Source organism: Rana temporaria, chromosome 10 (genome assembly GCF_905171775.1).
Source record: "Rana temporaria chromosome 10, aRanTem1.1, whole genome shotgun sequence".
Lineage (NCBI taxonomy): Eukaryota > Metazoa > Chordata > Amphibia > Anura > Ranidae > Rana > Rana temporaria.
In genome coordinates, this window is record NC_053498.1 from 125,510,245 (window position 1) to 125,526,067 (window position 15,823).

At 42.4% G+C, this 15,823-nt stretch overlaps 2 protein-coding genes across 4 annotated transcripts in view; one reads left to right on the plus strand and one right to left on the minus strand.

Moving 5' to 3' along the window:
* KCNJ1 (potassium inwardly rectifying channel subfamily J member 1) overlaps positions 1-2,864 on the minus strand; it is a 32,526-nt gene extending 29,662 nt beyond the window's left edge. The window contains exon 1 of the mRNA XM_040326209.1: positions 2,753-2,864. The gene's annotated coding sequence lies outside the window, so the exon portion shown is untranslated. The remainder of the gene's footprint in view (positions 1-2,752) is intronic.
* Positions 1-15,823, plus strand: part of KCNJ5 (potassium inwardly rectifying channel subfamily J member 5) — a 143,898-nt gene that overhangs the window by 69,331 nt on the left and 58,744 nt on the right. The gene's annotated exons all lie outside the window — the stretch shown is intronic.

Consider the following 15,823-nt stretch of genomic DNA (forward strand, 5'->3'; position numbering starts at 1 on the left):
TCAATTATACCAATAAAATTTACTACGCCTGTGGCAGAGGCATTGTTTCCTCCCAGTGATCTGATTATTGCGAGCGACCCTTTGGCTGCCAGATCCAAGTTAATTGCCTGTCCAAAGGGCACTTACCCACCCTGGCGAGGGTGGCGGCATTTGAATTGTCTGTGCCGAGAGCAGGCTTGCTCTCTGTTTTTGATATCCAAGGCCTGATGCTACAAGTCCTTCCTACTCATCAACCTTTTTCTCTACTGTGTGTCATGTTGATGTTGGCCTTGTTGGCCCTGGAATAAAGCATTAAAAACTCACGCTACCTGCTGGACACTTGTTCTTTTATCCACACTCACAAGCATCACCACTAGACAGAAGAATTTGGTAACTTAATACGCCGATCCAAAATCAACCAGCGGCTCCTTCGGGGGTAGCGCTACACCTAGATACATGTACAGCGTTAGATTGTTCATAATTTGTATTGGCAGCTAACTCAGGGGAGCCTTCACAATCAAGGGATAGTTTGATCGTATCAATCTGCTGGTATGCTTTGAGACTCTAGTTAACGTTAATGTGTCTGAACACAGGGTCAACCTTGAACGCCATGTAGCCCGAATAGGGACTTCAGGGGTGACTATATTTGTTTAGCAAATAGTTACTAATACAGTTTTTAATTTGGCATTTTACTACAACATATTGCTACACTTAAAGGTGCCTCTCTTTTCTTTAATACCCTGAAATACAAGCATGTTTCTGGAACGAGTTTTACTGTAATTTCATTCAGGAATTCATATCAGTTTTGTCCACCTCATCTAGGGTACCAAAAGAGCAAACTTCCACCATACACCTCAGTGCTCACAGAACTCTCACTTCACTTACATATAATAAAAGCCTCAATATCAGATTCCAGTATGGGTCAGATTATCCTCCCTTAGGGCATCTTCCTATTTTGTCTCCTCTGTGTTAGAGACTGAGTCTCAGCTCTTGAGGTATATCTCGTCTCTCTAATTTGTACTGATGATGACGCCCCCCATAGGAGGAAGATGCCCTAAGAAAGGATAATAAGGCCCATACTGGAATCTGAACTTGAGGCTTTTATTATATGAAAGTGAGGTGAGAGTTCTGTGAGCACTGAGGTGACTGGTGGAAGCACAGGGGTTTATTGTCCATACTAAATAAGAACAGAGCACGTGATTGGAATTATAACACTTGGACACTTGTTAGCTACCATGTAGCTATATGTGCAATATTATTTAATTACAACTTGTGTATGTTATTTGTTCATCACGCGTTCTCTATATATATATTACTTTTTCAAGATTGAGATATATATCTCTCTCTCTCTCTATATATATATATATATATATATATATATATATATATATATATATATATATATATTATCTATCTATCATTGAAATCAATCAATGAATGTGTGTGTGTGATTCATTTTTATCGCTTGTCCTTGCATGTAATTAATATAGGAACTTTACAACGCCACCCACATTTAAAAATTACTGTATTATTAGGTGTTGGTGAACACATAAGTGTTGCAGCAATCCCCCCTTTTTCACTTTTTGTCTTAAGTTTTCACTCACATTATTTTATTTAGCATTTAACACTACCAGGTAGCACAGGGGACTATACACAGTGTTGTTCATACAGCATGCACCACCACACATGTACAGTATATTTTGATTAGGACATGTAAAAAACAATTGTTTTCATGTGCCCTTGCATTGAGTCTACATTGATCTATGGCTATGCAGATCAGTGCAGCTCAACATACATGGTGTGAAAACAAGCCTTGAAGAAAATTTGTCAGGATAGAGATTTGGCATCTGTCCTGGCTTACATTATTCCAAAGGTGCATGCTCTAGGCATTTTTGTTTATCTATCCTTCCTTACTTTATTATGCCACTGAGCCAGAACATGTGTATTTGGTGTCCTGCCTTCACCAGATGCACGGTCAGCAAATCTGCTCATAGTGAATGATGAAATATCTGTCCCAAAGGTTGTACCTTCAAACACACAATTGAGTACTGTATGCGATACCGTTGGTGCAAATAAATTATCACAGACAAATTGGTGCAATTGTATTAATATCTCTACAGTCATTGTAAGCGTGATGCAAGATATGTTCAAAAACAAGTCAGAAAGCCATATTTATATTCCAACATTTTGCTTTAATTGCCTACAGTGACATGCCTATGATTCTGCCACACAGTAGAATCTACTCCCAATAAGTGAGTTGTGTTGCCCATTCAGATACTGTAAGCATCAACCCAATGAGAATTTTTTAGCTTACAATATGTAGCCAAAAAACCCAATTTTCTGCCATTAAAAGTTTCCATATGACTCTCTCGTAATGCAACTAAAAGCACCATAAACATAAAGAGGTCCACCATTTGAACCTTCTGATTTTAGAGTCTTTGGATCACAGTGGGCCAGTTTGTGAATGCTTCTTGTTTAGCTGTGCTTGTCACCCCGTTTTTAAAAGAAACTTAATTTCACACTTAAATTGTTTCAGTCAAATTCCTCATCAGGTAGCACGTCACAGAAATTATCATTTTTTTTTTTTTTTATTGCTTGACATTAGAAATTCTGTGTTCTGGATTATTACCTTTTAAATGGTGCATTACAGTATTGATCTGAAAAGCCTTATACCAATAAACAACCATATTTTATCATGTGCCATTGTTTCTAGATAATATATGAATGGATACCCATTCTGTGTTATCTGCTGAAGTTTTGTGGAATTACATACCTGTTTGCCAAGTATGAACAGATCGTTGTGCCTCTTCCCTCTGATCAGTTTTTCAGGTGTGTAAGGTTTACTCACTCTGGGCTAGACTGGATTGCCTACTATGCAGGTGTCACAAGGTCTGACCCTGTTTTATATGCGAACTTGCGCTTGATGTCCATGGCAGCACCAGAGGGTGGAGGGGACGGGAAGTAACAAATGTTATGGCTTTTACTTTAACTATTTAATTCTACCAAACCTACATAGGGCTATACTACCCACTTCGGAATGTTATATTATTTAAATCTTTCATGTATACCATAACTGTTTCAAATACACTCACTGGCCACTTTATTAGGTACACCAGTTTAATTGCTTGGTAACACAAATTGCTAATCAGCCAATCACATGGCAGCAACTCAATGCATTTAGGCATCTAGTTGTGGTGAAGACAACTTGCTGAAGCTCAAACCAAGCATCAGAATGGGGCAAAAAGGGGATTTAGGTGACTTTAAATGATGCATAGTTGTTGGTGCCAGGTGGGCTGGTCTGAGTATTTTAAAAATTGCTCATCTATTGGAATATTCAAGCACAACCATCTCTAGGGTTTACAGAAAATGATCCGAAAATATCCAGTGAGCTGCAGTTGTGTGGACAAAAATGCCTTGTTGATGTAGGCGGTCAGAGGAGAATGGACAGATGACAGAAAGGCAACAGTAACTCAAATAACCACTCATTACAATCAAGAAATGCAGAATACTATCTCTCAATGCACAGCGTATCGAGCCCTAAAGGAGATGGGCAGCAGGAGCAGAAGACCACACCGGGTGCCACTCCTGTCGGCTAAGGACAGGAAATTGAGGCTACAATTCGCACAAGCTCACCAAAATTTGACAATAGAAGATTGGAAAAATGTTGCCTGGTCTGATGAGTCTCAATTTCAGCTGCAACATTCAGATGGTGGGGTCAGAATTTGGTGTAAACATGAAAGAATGGATTCATCCTGCCTTGTATCAATGGTTCAGGCTGGTGGTGTAATGGTGTGGGGGATATTTTCTTGGCACACTTTGGACCCCTTAATACCAATTGAGCATCATTTAAACCATGGCCTACCTGAGTATAGTTGCTGACCATGTGAAATCTCTTTGACTACAGTGTCCCCATCTTCTGATGGCTTCTTCCAGCAGGATAATACACCATGTCACAAAGCTCAAATCATCTCACCACTGGACAATGAGGTCACTGCACTCCAATGGCCTCCACAGTCACCAGATCTCATCCAATAGAGCAGTGTTTCCCAACTCCAGTCCTCAAGGCACACAAACAGGTCATGTTTTCAGGCTTTCCATTATTTTGCACAGGTGATTTGATCAGTTTCACTGCCTTAGTAATTACCACAGCCGTTTCATCTGAGGGAAATCCTGAAAACATGACCTGTTGGCGTGCCTTGAGGACTGGAGTTGGGAAACACTGCAATAGTGCACCTTCTTGATGTGGTGGAACAAGAGATTTGCATCTTGGATGTGCAGCTGACAAATCTACAGCAACTGTGTGATGCTATCATGTAAATATGGACTAAAATCTCTGAGTAATGTTTCCACCTTGTTGATTTTATGCCACAAAGAATTAGGGCAGTTCTGAAGTAAAAAGGTACTTACAAGGTGTACATAATAAAGTGGCTGGTGAGTGTATGTTGAAGTTGTTCCACACAGGGATTTTCAGTTGGTTACCGTCATAGGTTCCAAGGGGCCAGTGCTTTTAATGTCTGCAGAACATTATTACACCATAATATGTATTAAACACTGACTGGAAGTAATGAACTGTAGTTCTCACAGCATACATGTTTTTAATTTTTAAATCAAAACATTTGATTATTTTAGTCAGCTGTTGTTGATTCGTCTGCTTGATTGGTGTGTTACTGATGATAAATAAATTGCTTTAATTGTAACGTAGCAAATTTTTAAGACAAAATGGGCCCCCAAAAAATAAAAAAACCTGTAGAGGCAGGGGTGGACTTGCCAGGCATTAGGCAACTATAAAGTCCAAGTACTTTAACCAACAGGAAAGGTACATTAGATAAGCTGAAACAATGGTAAAAAGCTTTTGCTTTAGTTTAGCGTGGGGAAGGGTTCAAACCCTATCCAAAGTTTTTATGTTGGTAAAAGTCCTTTCGATTTTGGGACATAACTAAAAAAAATTGTCCTAAGAAAGAATTCTGTGTTTGCAGATAAAAACAGTGAGAGCGACTTTACCAAAACTGGAGCAGCCAGAATCTGCTGCAGCCATGCATGACAACCAATAATCGTCTATCTAAAGCAGGGGTGCCCAACCTTTTGAAGCACGAGTGCACTTAAGCGACTTGGTAACTGGTTCGCGGGCCACAATAAACGGAGCGGGCGGATGGCAGGTCCATGTCTGCTCTGTATATTCTCCTTTTTAGCGGATCAGATCCGCTACTCCTTAGAGGTGAATGGAGGGTCCAATTGGGTCGAACTGACCGTGTGAAAGGGGCCCAAGGCTTCTTTGACACTGATGCGCTGTGACTTACCAACGCAGCGTACCTTTGGCTTTCCTGCACTTTGCAATAGACATCCATTATATTCCGCATGTTTGGTGCATTTTCAGAATATGTATGGCTCAGTGCAGGTTAACCCGCAGGTGCGCTGCTCTGCATCTTCAGGTCAGTTTGAAAGCAGCCCAGTAACCACTGCAGAACAGATATGCCCATATATACACTGTGATTTTAGTAATAAACTGACCTTTAATAACAGTATTCTATTCCATCCCAGAGCAGGAGGTCGCGGGCCACATCAGAGGGCTCCCCGGGCCACATGTGCCCCCCGGGCCACTGGTTGGGCACCCCTGATCTAAAGCTTGTTCATGTAAGCTTTGAAAATTAAAGCTATAAGCTGATTGGTTGCCATGCACAGCTGCTCCAGATTCTAGCTGTTTCAGTTTTGCTAAATGTTCCCTAATATTCTTTCAATATACAACCTGCATTGAAAATAAGTATTATTTGTCTTTGATGTTTTACTGTTGCCAATACCCCTGAGTATCATCAGAATCATTTTTGTGCTTACCTGCAAGTCCTGAAGTTGTCCCTCAGTAGAAGACCTTTGTAAGTGACACCAGCATGTCTGGAGAAGGCTCATAGAGTTTTGCCTTGTAAGGGACACCGTGGAGACTGAATCACACCTTTGCTCTTAGCTCGTTAAGTCTGGCTTTACTTGGTTGACTTTGTATACAACAGATTATGCCTTGATTAGGATATTACTCCAGTGGGTAAATAAGGAAGTATCGCCTTTTTTTTTTCTCACAAACTCTTGCAAAAAAAAAGTGTATTTGTTGCATGCACAACTTGTTTTCCCACATGTTCTTTCATTGTGGATTAAATCTTGCATTACTGATACTTTGCAAAGTTTAGATGGTAAATGTTGTGGGTTTTTTTACTGACATTTGATCATAACATATGCTGCAGATTTGTTCACTGCCCTGTTTACCTTCCCATAGGGTGGTGGCACAAAGGGCACCCAATGTTGGCACTGGAAGTGCAAGTTTGTATAGTCGAACACCTCTAAGCCTTAATTACATTTTTAATGCCTGTAAATTAACCCTGCTATAATTTCTAACCATGTCTGTCTATACAAGTGTCAACTTTTGTATGGTGTTTTCATGGCCTTAAATGTCAGAAAGCACACCGTTTACATTTATTTTCCCAGCAGAATGGCAGAGGGTAGAAACTGGCCTTATTCCTATTATGTAATTCAAGTTGTCTAGTTTTTGTGTAAGGAGTTCTGTAAGTATGAGATCAAAAGGGTCTGCTCAGGCACGTTTTGAAAGATATTTCAGCAAATTCACTACTATCCTATTGTCATTGAAGTAATAAGCCTGTTGTATTTAATGATTCTGTATTTCTTCATTTTAAAACAATATATCGGTAGTTGATTTACTAGAGCACTAAAGGCTGTTCACCTACCAAAACAAATGTTGGTGAATTAGATGAACCTCTGGGGATTCAACGGCTGAAATGGAGGCGTGAGCTCTAGCGTCTGAGATTTGCGGAGCACCAAGTCTGTTTCTTTGGTTAGAGCAGAAATTGTAGTCTCTTGGGGTGGAGAAGGCCATAGCCAGTCTATGCCTATATATTCTTCCTTACTGTCCTCTTCATCTGTGTTTAGAATGGTGTCTTGAGTTAGTGGGTGGGATCTGCAAGAAACCGTCTGAGTGGGGCTAGCATCAGTTTGTGAGGACATTCAAAATGCTTCCATTATGGGCAAGAGATTATTCCGGTGCCATATAATTTTTATTTATTTTTTTAATCAGAAAATCTTTTGAAAGAACATTAGATTTTACAATCTAATAATGATACAATAGCAGAGAGTTTACATAATGACAAAGTAACGAGTACTTCAAATCTCAGGCAAAAGTTCATACATGAAATATAACATATATGAGTGGAAAAAATAATGAATATAAGCAACATATCAAGTTCACATTTTTGTCAGAACCAAATAAAATAAATAATAATTACAAGGAACAGACATCTGTATCTACTTGCAGACTGCCCACAAGTAGTTGCAGGCAAAGCGTTATGCTAGTACGTTGCTGTTATTGTACACAGCGGGAGTTTGTCAGTAGGTCCCGGCCAATGATTCATGGCCAAGACCCGCTGATTGGCTGGTCCACTCACAGCCCAGTGCCCTGTGTTGACAATCAACACAGGGCTCTGTACAGGGGGAACAATGTCTCTGTTTCTTATCCCTGCAAAGCAGGGATAAGAAACAAAGTGATATTTAGTAAAAATCTGCATACATTACACACTTGTTAGGCACACAGTTACTACCCTTTGATTGCCCTATATTTTAACCCCTTCCAATCCAGTGTCATTAGTATCGTGACAGCGTATAGTATTATCACTGATTACTGTGTTATTGTCCCTGGTGATGTCAGTGACAGTTAGTCCAGTGTGTGTATGTGTGCGTGTGTATATATATATAATCATAATTTGTAGGTGCTAGAACCTTTTACACAAACCAATCAACATCCACTCATTGGGATTCATTTATTTTTTACCAAAGACATCTAACAGAATACATGTTGGCCTAAATTTTATGAGGCAATTGAGATTTAAAAAAAATTGTATAGCACAAAGTATCAAAATTTACAGTCTTTTTTTTTTTTTCGTTTACATATTAAAAAATTAAAAACCCAGTGGTAATCAAATGCCACCAAAAGAAAGCTCTGTTTGTATGAAAATTAGAATATAAATTTTGTTTGTGTACAGTGTTGCATGACCATTGCATGGTATATTCCATTAGTCGTTGAAAGGTTGCAGAGGCTCCAGACAATCCTTGGGGCATTCAGTTGTTGAATTAAAAAAACTCCAGTGGGAAAATTAAGGCTTCTCCCTCTCTTCTGGGTGCATGGGTATTTGGTAATGCCTGCTTTTCAGATCTACACACTGAACCACTTCACCCCTGATAGGCAGTTGAGTGTTAGATAATCAATGCAAATTTTGAGGAAGCTATTCTTCTTTACCACCTCTATGGGGGAGGTATAAGATTGCGCCACCCTCGGATAATCCCCATTGTTTTCATCTCAGTCAGTTGCTCTCGAAGATCTTTCAGATCACCCAACGTGATTCGTTGAGCTCTCTCCCTGAAAGGGTTTATCTTTTCTGAAGTTGAATTCTGTGTTGAGCACTCTAAGGCTGCATTCACACCTGAGCGTAGGTCGTTCGGTCGTTTTTTCCGGTGTTTTTTTCCGGCGTTTTGTCGCGCGTATTCATGCTTATTTGCGCGTTTGCATACAGCGTCGTCCGACGTTTTTGTACTTCAACGTTTTTTATTTTAGCCAATAGGAAAAATTATCATCTTTTCATCACTTGTTGCTGCCTGGGTGAAATGTTCTATTGATTAAAGCGACAAAACGCCCGTACGAAACGATCGTTGTCACGCTAGTCGCTTGAATCGAGCGTTTCCATTACTTTCTATGGGAAATGGAAATGCTCAAAAACGCCCAAACTGCCCGATTCGCGCGACAAAAAAGGGTCCGGAACTTGTTTGAGCTTCAGGCGTTCGGCGTCAGGCGTTTTGGAGTGGAGATGTGAACCATCTCCATAGGGAATAATGTATTTTTTTCCCCTCTAGCGTTTTTGAGCATTGCGCTTCAGGCGACAAAACGCTCAGGTGTGAATTCAGCCTTAGCACAGCCCACATCGTAGTCATTTTTAGAGAACATGTCCCACCATTTCAGGAGCAGTCCGTCCCTCCTCTTCTTCCACTTAGGCAATAATTAAGAGTTTAAAAGTAGAACCTGTATTTTGATATTTTGTCTGCGGCTCCCTCCACCAAACAAGATATTATATGGTTTTGGTAACTCTAAAGGAAAATTGCATAATGTATGGCCAGCCTTAGTCTGTGTGCTGGTGCAAAGTTAGGTTGCATAGGCTGTGGCACCTGGTTTGTGCCCTTTAGTCCTATCTCTGGTTTCTGTGTCTTCACAGTAATGTGATCCAAAGGTAATGTCCCTTTCAGGACTTGAGTTACTAGAACTTTGCTTGTGGCTTCTCTCCATTCCACCCTTCATGTAGACCCGATGAAGGATCTAAGTGGGTAACATACAATTTTTCACCCTCCCACTGATGGGTATGATTGAAATGTAGATCAATTCTGCACAGTTCTCCACCCTACCATAGATTTCTTGGAGGGCCTCTAAGCAGTCAGTGGCCTTGCATCCCAAATTGTCTTGTTTCAAGTTTTGGATAACATCTGAAGCCGATGCCTGCAGGCTCTCAACTATTCTCTGTCTCTTTATCGCATGGGCTAATTCCTACTCTTTGGCTGCTTGTACAGCTTGCTCAATCCAGGTGTTGAAGTAGTTTCCTCCCAAAGGGGTGTGGGTCTTCCTAGAAAAAAAACTGCAGCTTCCTTTAGGGTACCAGTAACTGACCAGCACAAGGACATCCTTCATAAGTGTAGCAAGGTCTCAAGCCCCCTTCATTCTAATGAGAACCTCCAGGGCCAGAGATAGCTGACATCCTTCAGTATGTGGTGGGTTGTGAGGCATAATGGGTGCACTTCTTAAATGCAAAATAAATGTTTATTTCTCTTTCAAACTTTTATAGGGAAAAGAGGGTTAGGGCCAGGACACCCATGAGTAGTTGCAAGTTCAATTAGCAGACTCTGAGTCTTCAATAAGAGGACAACGGTGCAGGGAAAAGCCTCCAGCAAGAAGCCACATCTGCACTTGCAGGAATGCTGTCTCTTATGGCAATAGTCCTAAATAGTTCCTAATACCAAACTTAACAGTTCCTTCACTTGTACTACAACTTCTCCTTCACTGAGCTCCTGGTCTCTCACTAGACCCTCTGATTCACTGTCACTGAATCCCATGAGCTCCTCTAATCTTCACGGTGGTATCTTCCTCAAGTGTCACTTCCGCTTCTCTGCTGGGTCCCTAGCTTGGCACTCCCGATACTTCTCAAGCTTCACCCCTACTGGCCTGCTCGGTCCCTAGCTTGACACACTAGGCTGCTCTGCATGCGTCACCTCCGCTGGCCAGGTCCCTGACTTGATCACTGTCTGAAGTTTCCCGATTCGTCACCATGCCTGTTCGGTGAGAATGTGACTTGCTTCAGTTACTCACTGTGGTCCCTGGTAATAAGGTGGTTGGTCCCTTTTGTGGCGACAGCTTCCCCTCTACCTCCGAGCACTGACAGGTTCTCAGGCCAGCAGAACTGTCACTTCTGGTTGGACTGCAAGCCGCAATCCCCACCCTGCGCTGCGCTGCTCTCTTGCTTTTTGATAGGCCCTCAGACAGCCCAGCAGCCAGATACCCCAGAATAAGCCCAATCTATGGCCTAGCAGCCTGGGGTAACCAGCTGTCCGGGTGGCACAGAACATAGATCACCTGACTCCACCCGAATCCATAGGCTCTCTCAGCAGGCCAAGGGATTGTTTAAAGCCCCTGCCCATTGGCCAAGACACCCCATATACCCATAACCTAACTTTGAGTTGGCCTTCTCATATCTAGTACCACCAAGTACCTGGCCAACCAGTGGTAGAAATAAAAAGTGCAATAAGGCCAAACTTAAAGGGGTTGTAAAGGTTTGTATTTTATTTTCTAAATAGGTTCCTTAAAGCTAGTGCATTGTTGGTTCACTTACCTTTTCCTTAAATTTCCCTTCTAAATGTGTTTTTTCTTAGTTTTCTTTGTCTGAATTTCTCACCTCCTGTTTCTCCTTAGTAAGGTGTTTAGTAAGCTGTTCTAAATGATTTTCCACCACTCGGATGATGGTGGAAAGCTTACTGAGGAGAAACAGGAAGTGAGAAATTTAGAAGGGAAATCGAAAGAACAGGATAGTGAACCAACAATGCACTAGCTTAAAGGAACCTATTTAGAAAATAAAAGACGAACCTTTACAACCCCTTTTAAGGAGAAATCATAAATCTCTAACAATCGACCAGGTGGACTACCCCTGGCAAGTAAATTTGTGAGGAGGATCCCTGCCTAAACTCCAGGGTGCTACATAAGGCCGGGTACTCATGAGCAAACATGTACGGTGAAACCGGTCCGTCGGACCGTTTTCACCGTACATGCCTGCCAGAGGGCCTCTGTACGATGGTTGTACTAACCATCGTACAGAAGTCCGCGCGTAAACACTACGCGGGGCGTGTCCGCGTCGTCGTCGCCGCCACACCGATGACGTGGGCGGGCCTGCCATTTAAAGGCTTCCACGCATGCGTCAAAGTCATTCGACGCATGCGAGGGACGGCGGGCGCTCGGACATGTACGGTAGGTCTGTACTGACGACCGTACATGTCTGAGCGGGCAGGATTCCAGCGGACGGTTTTAAAACACGTCCAGGAATATTTGCCCGCTGGGAAAAGGCCCGGCGGGCAAATGTTTTCTGGAATTCGGCCCGCTCGCGCCTACACACGACCGAACATGTATGCTGAAACTGGCCCGCGGCCTAAGGCTTTCTATCAACTTCTCAATGATGATGCAAATGGAGGTAGAAGGACCCTTTGGCAGCATCATAGATGTTGGGGCACCCCAGGTTCTCTTTGGATTTGTGTCTCAGATTCTCAGCTGGATCAGGTGATCTTCTACTTCTTTGGTTAGTTAAATGTCATGCCTCTGGAAACTAGAGGGGATCCCTTCTTTCTACTCTTGGTGCAGGAGGTGCTTTGATTTGTCTTCACATCACCTTTTTTGGCTGGGAACTAGGGCCACTAGTGCCTGTCTGATCTGTTCTTCCATCCACGAATTACCTGGCATGTCAATCACTACACACACCTCCCAGTTGACCATTTCGCTCTTGGTACCATCTTTTCAGCCCAGGTTCACACTGCTGCGGGATTGAAATTGTGCGAGTTCACCTGAACTCTGACGATTTCAGAGACATCTGTGCGGTTTCCTGCACAGATGTCTATTGAAATTGCACCTGAAAGTTTCTATACTACTTTTGGGAATCGAGCAGCGCCGCAAAGTCGGCGTTGCACCTATTTGGACAGTTCTTTTGCGGGCAATAGCCACCGATTTGGCATGCGATTTTTGACACGTCAAATCGCATCAATGTGAATCAGGGCTCAAGGCAAGATGTCAATTAGTCAGAGTTTAAACTATCATCGACATCCTTTCTGTTACATATAAAACAGTCTAATATTGGAGTGTTTCACCTGCAGAATTAGTTTTTCACTTTTCCCCTTGTGGGTCGTGTATAAATGGTGCACAATAATTCCATTTCAGTGGTGCGATGGTTTGATTCAGTCCTTGTTTAGACCTGCTTTATGTCAATTCACCTTATGTGTAGTTGACCTATACTAGATCTGGACAGTAATTATGGATCAGAAAGAATAAATAGCTTTGCAAATACTTTTCATGGTTAGTCAATCAGTAATTTACATTACACCATTCACAATCAACCTTGATTAAATGTTTTGTAAGCGTTTAGTTTGATAATTATAAATACATGCAAATTCAATGCAGTTTCTATATGTACTTGGTGGTTGCCTCATGACAAATGGACATCTTAACAGAGCTATGCAAATCTGTGACAATGCCTGTGACAAATGATGCTTGTAAATTAAGTTGATAATATCTTTACTACAGTGTTGCTGCTGTGATTTGAAGTGCATGCCCAGCCAAAGTTATTTACATGTAGCGCCTGGTTACTTTCAAGGTAACCGGTGCTATTTAAATTTAGGGGTAATCAGAGTGTAAGTGACTCTGATTCCAATTGCAACCAATTGAGTAGGGTCTCTGTTTCAGCTTGGCTGTGCTGTGGGCTCATTCTATGGTGCTGGGGTGTTTTTCCACCCCGGTTCGGTAGGTGGCAACAGTGGAGCTGAGGTTTGGGTGTTCTCTCCCAGCGACCAATGGGGAGGTTTTGTGCCTCGCTGGGCATACTAGGAGAGGGTACTTTATAAAGCAGACGCCATTTTGTGTGGTCTTCTTCCGATGTGGCACCCACCTTTTAGGGTGGCCACCTCATGGCGCTCCGGCGTTATGGCCTACCTGGCCGGAGTGTGCGTATTATTCCTGGTTTCGGGCCTAAGATGGTCCAGAGCATTTGAGCAGGAAGGGGACCCAGTGGTCGACTGGGTTCCCACTTCCAAGATCCCAAGCGAGTTTAGCTGTTCGGTGGGGAGTCCATCTGAGGAGCGCCAATGAGAGGCTGGTGGTCCAACAGGATTCTGACGAACCACCGGGTATAGAGGTGACCGGACACTGAAGGATCGACTCCTCTTTCAGTCGGTGCCTGTGGCGACGTTGGAGGAAGAGGATCCAGGCGTAACTATACTTAGGAGGGTTATCTCCGTATTCTGACATTCATCTAAAAGGGCCTGTGGCAGAGGTTCCATTTCTGACATTCATCTAAAAGGACCTGTGGCAGAGGTTTCATTTCTGACATTCATCTAAAAAGGGTCTGTGGCAGAGGCTCTGTTCTAAAAAGATTAGAGCGGTGTCCCGGGTGCTCGGTCAGTGAGAGAGACCGGTCCGTGCACGCTAAACCCATTCAGGCAGGAGTGGTGTAAGAAAAAGCTGCTATTCATAGGAACAGGACTGTTCCAAGTACTAAGCCTAAATCTGCGGTTCTCCTTTTTCACCTCTATCCCTTTCATCACCTGTTAACTGTTTTTACCCGGCTGGGTAATAAAGTGCACATAAAAAGACATTTATTCGTGGACATTTCTTTGCTGCTGCTGTGCGCATCCTTCATTCCTAGACATTTGGAATGAGCCATGAGGTAGAACTGCCATCCCAATCAATAACCAGCGACTCCTTCGGGGGTGAGCGATACATACATTTTGTATAGAGGAGGAAGGATTAGAACTCCTGTCCGGTTTTACTGCTATCTGGGACTCCAGTATGGAGATTTTTTTTTCCTCTTTTAGGGCTCATTTACACTTGCTTCGTCTTCAATACACATTAAAGCCCTTACCGCTTCAACATGCATTTATGGTGCATCGATGATGCTAAGGTGGTCCTTTTTTTTTTAAGCCTTAATGAAGCTTGGCAGATGCCCTGTGTATATTTTTGATATCTAATATTTGCAATTTCTCCAAAACAAAGTGAAGCTAAATCTGAATTAAAGCCTCTAAAAACCTTTAGGTGCTTTGCCATAGACCTCTATGGAGGCCTTGAAGACTCTTTGAATTCCCACTAAAACGACATTGGGTATAATTTTTGAAGCAAAGCAAACGCAAGGTGTAAAAAGGACTGTAAGCTAACCATTTTATTTAGTGAAGGGCTTTGACTGGCATTCAGGGAGCTTTAACAAAGCGTCTCTGAAGCCATGTTTTCAAGCAATTGTAAACCAACCCTTAGGCTAAGTTCACACTAGCATTCAAAGCAGGTGTTTTAGGGGAGTTAAAAATGCCTATGCACAACAGGGACTGCATTCCTGGTTTGGCCGGTGTAGTGTAGTGAATATGAGTATCCTGACAAAAATGTTGTACCTCTTCCAGGCACTCCCAATTGCTATTCCAGCATCCTTTCTCCGTCAAGTAGGTAGTCTGTTCTTGAAATTTATATGGGCGGGGAAACGGCCTAGAATAAAGAGAGAACTGTTGAGAATGCCAAAGAAAGCAGGGGGGATGGCAGTACCAGACATAGTAAAATACTACCGAGCAACACATCTGACAAGGCTGGTGGACTGGTGTAGGCACGGAGAGACGAAACGATGGGTAGACATGGAGCAACAGTTTAGCCCAATACCATTATCTAGGGCACCGTGGTGTTATGCAGCACTACCTACCCATCTTAAGAAACACCCTTCAATAGGACCCACATTACAAATATCAGCAACTATATGTAGGAACCAGGAATTCTCATCAAGACACTCACCATTGTTACCCATATTAGGAAACCCGAATTTTATACCAGGTCTAGAAAGGGGCAATTTCGTCAAACTTAGAGAGAAGGGCGTCTACCAGGTGTCACATTTTATGCAATCGGGCTCCTGGCCGTCCATAGGCGACCTGACAAAGGCAGGGGGTGATTTTGAGCTCACACTCTGGCAGGCGATCCAGGTAAGCCACTTCCTGAGATCGCTGGGGTCGGCGGGGGAATTTCAAAGGCATGTGACAGTGCTTGAATTATATTGTAGTGAGGAGAAACCTCTCTCTCGAGTGGTATCCAAGATGTTTGGCCTGTTGAATGCACTCCCGGAAGATTATGTGATGTCGGGAATTAGCAAATGGGAAGAGGCCTTGGGGAGGAATTTCTCTTCAATCCAACGCAAACAGATTATCCTGTTGACATTTAACTCCTCGATCTGTACAAAAACTCAAGAAGCCAGTTATAAAATTCTTACACAATGGTATTATACTCCAGTAAGGCTTAATAAGTTTGCAAAAGATAATTGGATTGGTGCCGGAGATGTGGGAGAGAACTGGGAACACTCTTGCATATATTTTGGTCCTGTGAAAAAATTAGACACTATTGGGAGGAGGTGAGGAGAATTTCCCAAAAAGGTATAGAATATCAGATAACAAATGACTCAGCTTTTTTCTTGCTTCATTGTTCGCAGATTCCGGTCTTTCTTTTTGATAAAATAAAAATATAAGATATGAAAAAAATATGCCT